A 5,913-nucleotide genomic window follows, 5' to 3' on the forward strand; every position below is an offset into this window, starting at 1 on the left:
ATTAACTTACAGATTAAATAAGTACAGATATAGACATAGAACGATGTACATACAGATATAAGGGTAGTTTTCGGTTCACTTTTAACTACGCAACGGCAGTTTTCGGAACAAGTGAAAGTTTTCGAGTTGGCCTTGAGAACTTTGAACGTCCATTTGAAAGATGCGGTAAACGGACTCTACATTTGAATCAAATTGTACACGTTATTATTACGAAAATTTTTGCAGAAATTGCATACGTAAGATCTCTTGTTGCATTCTTAAATTTCGAAATTATAGAGCAACAGCGGAACTCAATTGTAAACAACGTTAATTCACGTGTATGTGCTATTAGGAGACAATTAAAACAATAAAAATAGCGTTTGCGACTTTTGAAATATTAAAAAGTTTTTCAAACTTCTAGTCTATATTTCAGATTGTAGTGGTGAATAATATATGTCTCTACATATTTTTGCAATATAAAATGAAATTTCTAAATTCTCTTCTAATATCCGACATGTAGACTTTTGTAGTTCGTGCTATGCATAATATTTCTATATTCGGAATGTTAGCTATTATTTTGTCAACAGTGTAAATTGTTCCCAATTTTTTAATTTAAGTCCATAAATTTCTTACAGTACTATAAAAGGTAAGTTATGTTTTTCTAAGTTATACGCGGAACTTTGATTGTGGTACAAATAAAAAATTATTCATGTTTTTGTAACATTGTCTCATGGGATATAGACGTATTTTTATGATGCATTTTAGTTTTAAACGAAACTGATTATTATAGATATATAGAACAGCATTTTTCAGGTCCTATTTTTATATCACTAAGATACATTCTAAACTACTGTATACATAGTCATTGCATGTAGATACATAGATGCAATACCCGTGTCTAAATGTATCTACACAAATATATTCCTTATCTACATATATGCATATTATTGAATTAAGGCCTTTCTATAAATTATAGATAAAGCTATTCGATATAAAGGTATAATTCAGGACCTTCTATATAAAATATTCTGATAGGCACAATTCAGGACGGTCCTGGAAACTGCCACTTCATGGGCAGAATTTTCAGGACCGACCTGAGAACTGCCAAAAGTCCTGAAAACTGCCGTTGCATAGTAAAAAATGTTCCGAAAACTGCCCTTTCATATACATATATTTATCTATATATTATATATTTATATCCATTTTTGAATAAAAATTACTTTTTGGACAAAAAAATTCTACAAATTAAAATATTTATTTACATATCTTAGTGCACTGTTTGGAGGCTTTTGACAGTAAAAAAAATGGATGCGCTAAAATCACTTTTTACTAACGCGCCCTACAGACTGGGTCGTTTTCGCCGAGCGCTCAACTTCCTCCGGCTGTAGCTCAGAGACTAACTGACGAAAGACGGCTGGGCTTCGTCTGTAGGTCCCTACCGACACTGAGTTTTTTTAGGGAGGGGAGCCGACCCCCTCCCGTTCTTGGTTTTCCGGGAATTCTCGAATGAAATTTCGCTCGGGTCGTTTTCGTCCCAGTCCGTATGCACAGGGTTAAGATGACTGACTTTCAGAGTCAACCGTTTCGTCCGAGCGACCGTTTGTCGGATTATCGGACGAATTTTAACAATATTTTCGGTTTCGCCGGCGGTTGCGAAAGTCCTCGGTGTGACTCGACGTTAATTTGGCCGTCGCTACGGTATTAGAGTCGAGTACAGCGGGCGATCAGTCCGTTTGACAAAACAATATTTAAGGGGTAACACCACAGTAAAAGTCTAAAATAAATCGCTTTTTGCGATTTTTTTGGATGGAAGATATAGTAAGAGGATATTAATATTCAAGAATGTTATCAACCATGTCTTTAAGTGTTAAAAAAAGAAATATTTATTAAAAAATAGTCCAAAACGGCGACGCTGGAGCCATTCTCGCGAGGTATGTTGAATTTAAGGCGCTCTGTGGCACGCAGTGTAACTGACGCAAATTTGAATCTGGAAAAAGACAAAAAATTTTCTCTTAATCTATATGAGTATAGCTAGAGAAATACGTAGGAGATTTTGAAAACATAAAGTTTTATGTAATTGGCGAGCATTTGAAGTAAAAAATTCAATTTTTGACAAAAAGAGAGGTAATCATTTGTCCATAAATAATGTTAAAATCAACTTATCGAAAATCCCGTACGTACTTCTCTTCGGAATATTATTTTAAAGATATGGTCAAAAGTTAGAGTGAATAGAATGAAAATTGTTGGAATTATGCTGCGTGCCATTTTAAAAAATCGTGTTTCAAGAGAAACGCCTTTAAAGTTTTGAGATGTGTTATGGACGTGAAAAAATGAAAAATTTGACTGTTTAAAATTTTTTACCATTAATCTGCTATCCCAGGACCATAAAGCTGCCCTTCCCTGCTCAAATATTCTTCCACATTTTCTTTCCTCGTCGATTTTATGCCCGTGCGTGTCTCTTTTGCCGCAACTGTCAAAGACAGCTCGGCGTGCTTGATGCGCATAGCATCGGCTTCAAGACAAAAATTGTATGCTTGAAGGCCAATATCCATCTCTAAAACTTTCATAATTCGCAGAATATTAGTCAGACCGTCGTTAAAATTGCACACAGCAATATCAGTCGCTATATTTAAAACTTTTTTGCCACTTGAGTAGGACTTAGGAGCCAAGTTCCAAACAGTAGCATTGAAACTTTCGTTGCTGTTTTTGCGTGTAGTCTCCCAAGCAACGATTTAGCAACTCGTCACGGCTTAGTTCCTCATAAATCGGTTTGATAGCTTGAAAAACTTCCTTCGATAACGGCAGTTTATGATGGAAGGTGTTTAACGAATCCGCTGCTTGCGCCTTCTTCCAGTCACACCAAGACTCTGAGCACTTCTCGTGCTGCGGATTTTCGTCGGTTGACATTTTATGAAATAAGGTCGCCCAAATTTCATTTTTCATATTTTCCAAGGAGTTCGGATTCCGCTGTATTGCCAAGCCATAATAAATTGTCAATTGGTCAATTAATTTGGCTTTTCCTCCGAGGCCTTTCACTTTTTTTTTAGATTTCTCAATCGAGTGCCCATTCTCTTTTGTATATGATCAATACACTCTTTCTTTTGCACTTCAAAATTTTCGTACGGATTTTTCTCCATCATGCCCTTGAAAGTTTTGCTGTCACCATCACCGATGTAGTTTGCATATTTGATGCCGCGCAAAGTTTCGGAGCGTTTAAATATCTCGACGACAGCGTCTACCTCCATCTTACCAGATGGCCTTCATGGTTCGATTGACATTGATCGGTGTGTTTTGAGCCATTCTTCATACTCAGCTGTTCCAGATTTACTCTTTCAGTGCTCGCAAGACTTACAGTAATTCGACTTCACTTCAACGTCGACGATTTTGCTTGTGAACCATCCAATCAATGACGTGATTCCGAAAAGAGACGAAAATCCACGTTTCCTCCACGAACTATTTCTGGAAACAGTTATCCCTGTAAATAGTCCATTTTCTTCACTTTTCTTTTTCTCTTCTTCCGCTACTTTTTTCATACTAGCGTCTCGTACGGTTGCCGTTGCGATCGAAATCATATTCACTAATCTGTCGTAAAAAGATTGAAATATCAGTCGTGGCAATTCCATGAATGAACAAAACTTGATTATTCCATGTAGTCCCACTCCTAATAGTCGCCTTGCTAACACGAATCGACGGTTAATTTCATATCCATTTCGTATGAATTTACCACTTGGAATGTCAACTCTTGGGCAATTCGGGCAAGAGATGACTTCTTTGAAGCCTAAACCCCGAGGACTCATTTCATGAAACGTTATGTCTGAATCGCACATTTTACACTTTACATGTTGCGAAATGGCAGAGAAAACAGCAAAAAAGTTAATAATTCTATAGCCGAATTCATATTTTATATCAAAATCATCATCGCCAACTTTTAATTTCTTGGCAGAAGTACTGACTCCTATCGAATCGCTCTCAGCCTCAAATCTATTCAACGGTCGTCTCGCTGGCACATTGCTCCGACGCAGCGTTAGATACAATGTTTTCGTACCTTTCTTGCCCATAAACACTTTTTTATCACTCATTATAACTTTTAAAACACTAAGGCTATAAATAAATTGTCAAAAATCAGCACTACACACAAAAAACGTGATTTCAAGCGAGGAAATGATGTCCTTTCTGTAGATATACTGACGCTATACTAACGTACTTTGATTGCTTGTAACTAAACAACAACTCCTTCTAACGACCTGTTAGTGTATTAGACATGTTAAAAATAAACAAGTAAGTTATTAGGCTGTACTCTTCCAGCAAGTATCTATGTGCCGCAGGTAGTCGTTTCGGAGCAGTTTGACGCGCTTGGGAAACAGCTCGGAATTTAAAAAAAATGTTTGTATAGGTATAAAACTTTTTTCCCCTTATTCTAGAAGGTTAAAAGCATCTTTTAAGTCAATAAAAAAAATCGATTTTCTGAAAATTATACACTGGTGGTACTCCTTAACTGGCTTGTCGTCTTATGCTCGATATTGACAAGTTATATCCGCGGATTACAGAGAAAATATATACATATATGTAGGAATAGGGAAATCCGGTAGTTTTAAGATTTAGACAAAAACATATTTGTAAGATGTTTCGAGAACATATTTGTAAGATGCTTCGAGAACGTTGCCGTGCTGTTTACACCGCCACCGTTCGATGCCAATAAAATTCAAAATAACGAAAAGAGAGACAAAGCGGTGTCGTGGTGACTCGCCGAGGACAATGTTCCCGAGCAGGTGGAAAATAATTCTCTCTCTCTCTCTCCCTCCCCCCTCCCTCCCTCCCCCTCCCTCTCCCTCTCTCTCTCCTCCTCCCTCCCTATCCCTATCCCTATTTTTATCCCTATCCCTATCCCTTCCCTCTCCCTCTCCCTCTCCCTCCTCACTCTCTCCACTTCGTCTGCTCTGCTATTTCTCTTCCTCTCCTTTCCCTCCTCTCTCCTCATCCTCTTCTCTCCTCTTTCTCTCCTCCGTCCTTTCCCTTTCCTCTCCTCCTTCTCTTCTCCCTTTCCTTTCTCATTGTTCTCTAGCTTTTCTTTTCCTCTCCTTTCTCTTCTCATCTTTCTCTCCTCATCCTCTCTTCTTCCTCTTCTCTCCTCTTTCCTTTCTCTCCTCCGTCCTTTCCCTTTTCTCTCCCTCTCTTTTCCCCCTCTCCTGTTCCTGTTCCACTCCATTCCTCACTTTCCTCTTCCTGTCCTCTCCCTCCTCCTAACCTCACCCTTTCCTCTTCCTCTTCTCTCCTCTTTCACCCCTTCTCCGTCCTGTTCCTCCCACATCTCTCATTCTCTCTCAGTATCTGTCCATCTCTGCATTACACGCAATATCTGTGTGGTGTGAAATTGATTCTTATACAGACCAGCGAAAAAATTAAAAGCTTACTTAAGAAAAAAAGGAGCCGTTTCCATCCAGAGTACAAGTATCATTGCCTCAAATTACTATGTACAGCATATGAGTAACAAATTGAGTTTCTTTAATTAACATATATTATACATGATGCCGACAAAACTCAAGTACATGAAAATGTAAAAGATTTTGAAATTTACTACTCACCAGTGATGTCAAGCGTTTTTATTTGTATTTCACGCTTAGCTTAGTGCAGAAAATCAGATTGTGGTAAAATAGGAGAGTAGGGCTCGTCAAATGGAATTAAATTTTTTGCTTGATTTCGTATATAAGTTATCGCGGCTGTCTTTGTATCAATTTTGGTAATTATTTAGATTAGCACACCCACCTCCAATAACCTTGGGCTTGACATATATTATAGAGGTCACCCTCCTGAGTAACCCTCAGAAGGATTTAGCCGGCGCTCGTTGTTTATTAAAAAGTTATTAAAAAAACAATGTCAACCAATTATATGTAATTTTCAGACACAAATATTAAAAATTTTTAAAAATGTTTTAAA

General features: G+C 37.6%; 1 pseudogene; it reads right to left on the minus strand.

The window, feature by feature from the left end:
• Positions 1–1,245: 1,245 nt before the first annotated feature.
• On the minus strand, positions 1,246–3,224 carry LOC105556406 (annotated as a pseudogene).
• Positions 3,225–5,913: the final 2,689 nt, after the last annotated feature.

Source organism: Vollenhovia emeryi, unplaced genomic scaffold (genome assembly GCF_000949405.1).
Source record: "Vollenhovia emeryi isolate VEMERY1.0 unplaced genomic scaffold, V.emery_V1.0 DF940052.1, whole genome shotgun sequence".
Classification (NCBI taxonomy): domain Eukaryota; kingdom Metazoa; phylum Arthropoda; class Insecta; order Hymenoptera; family Formicidae; genus Vollenhovia; species Vollenhovia emeryi.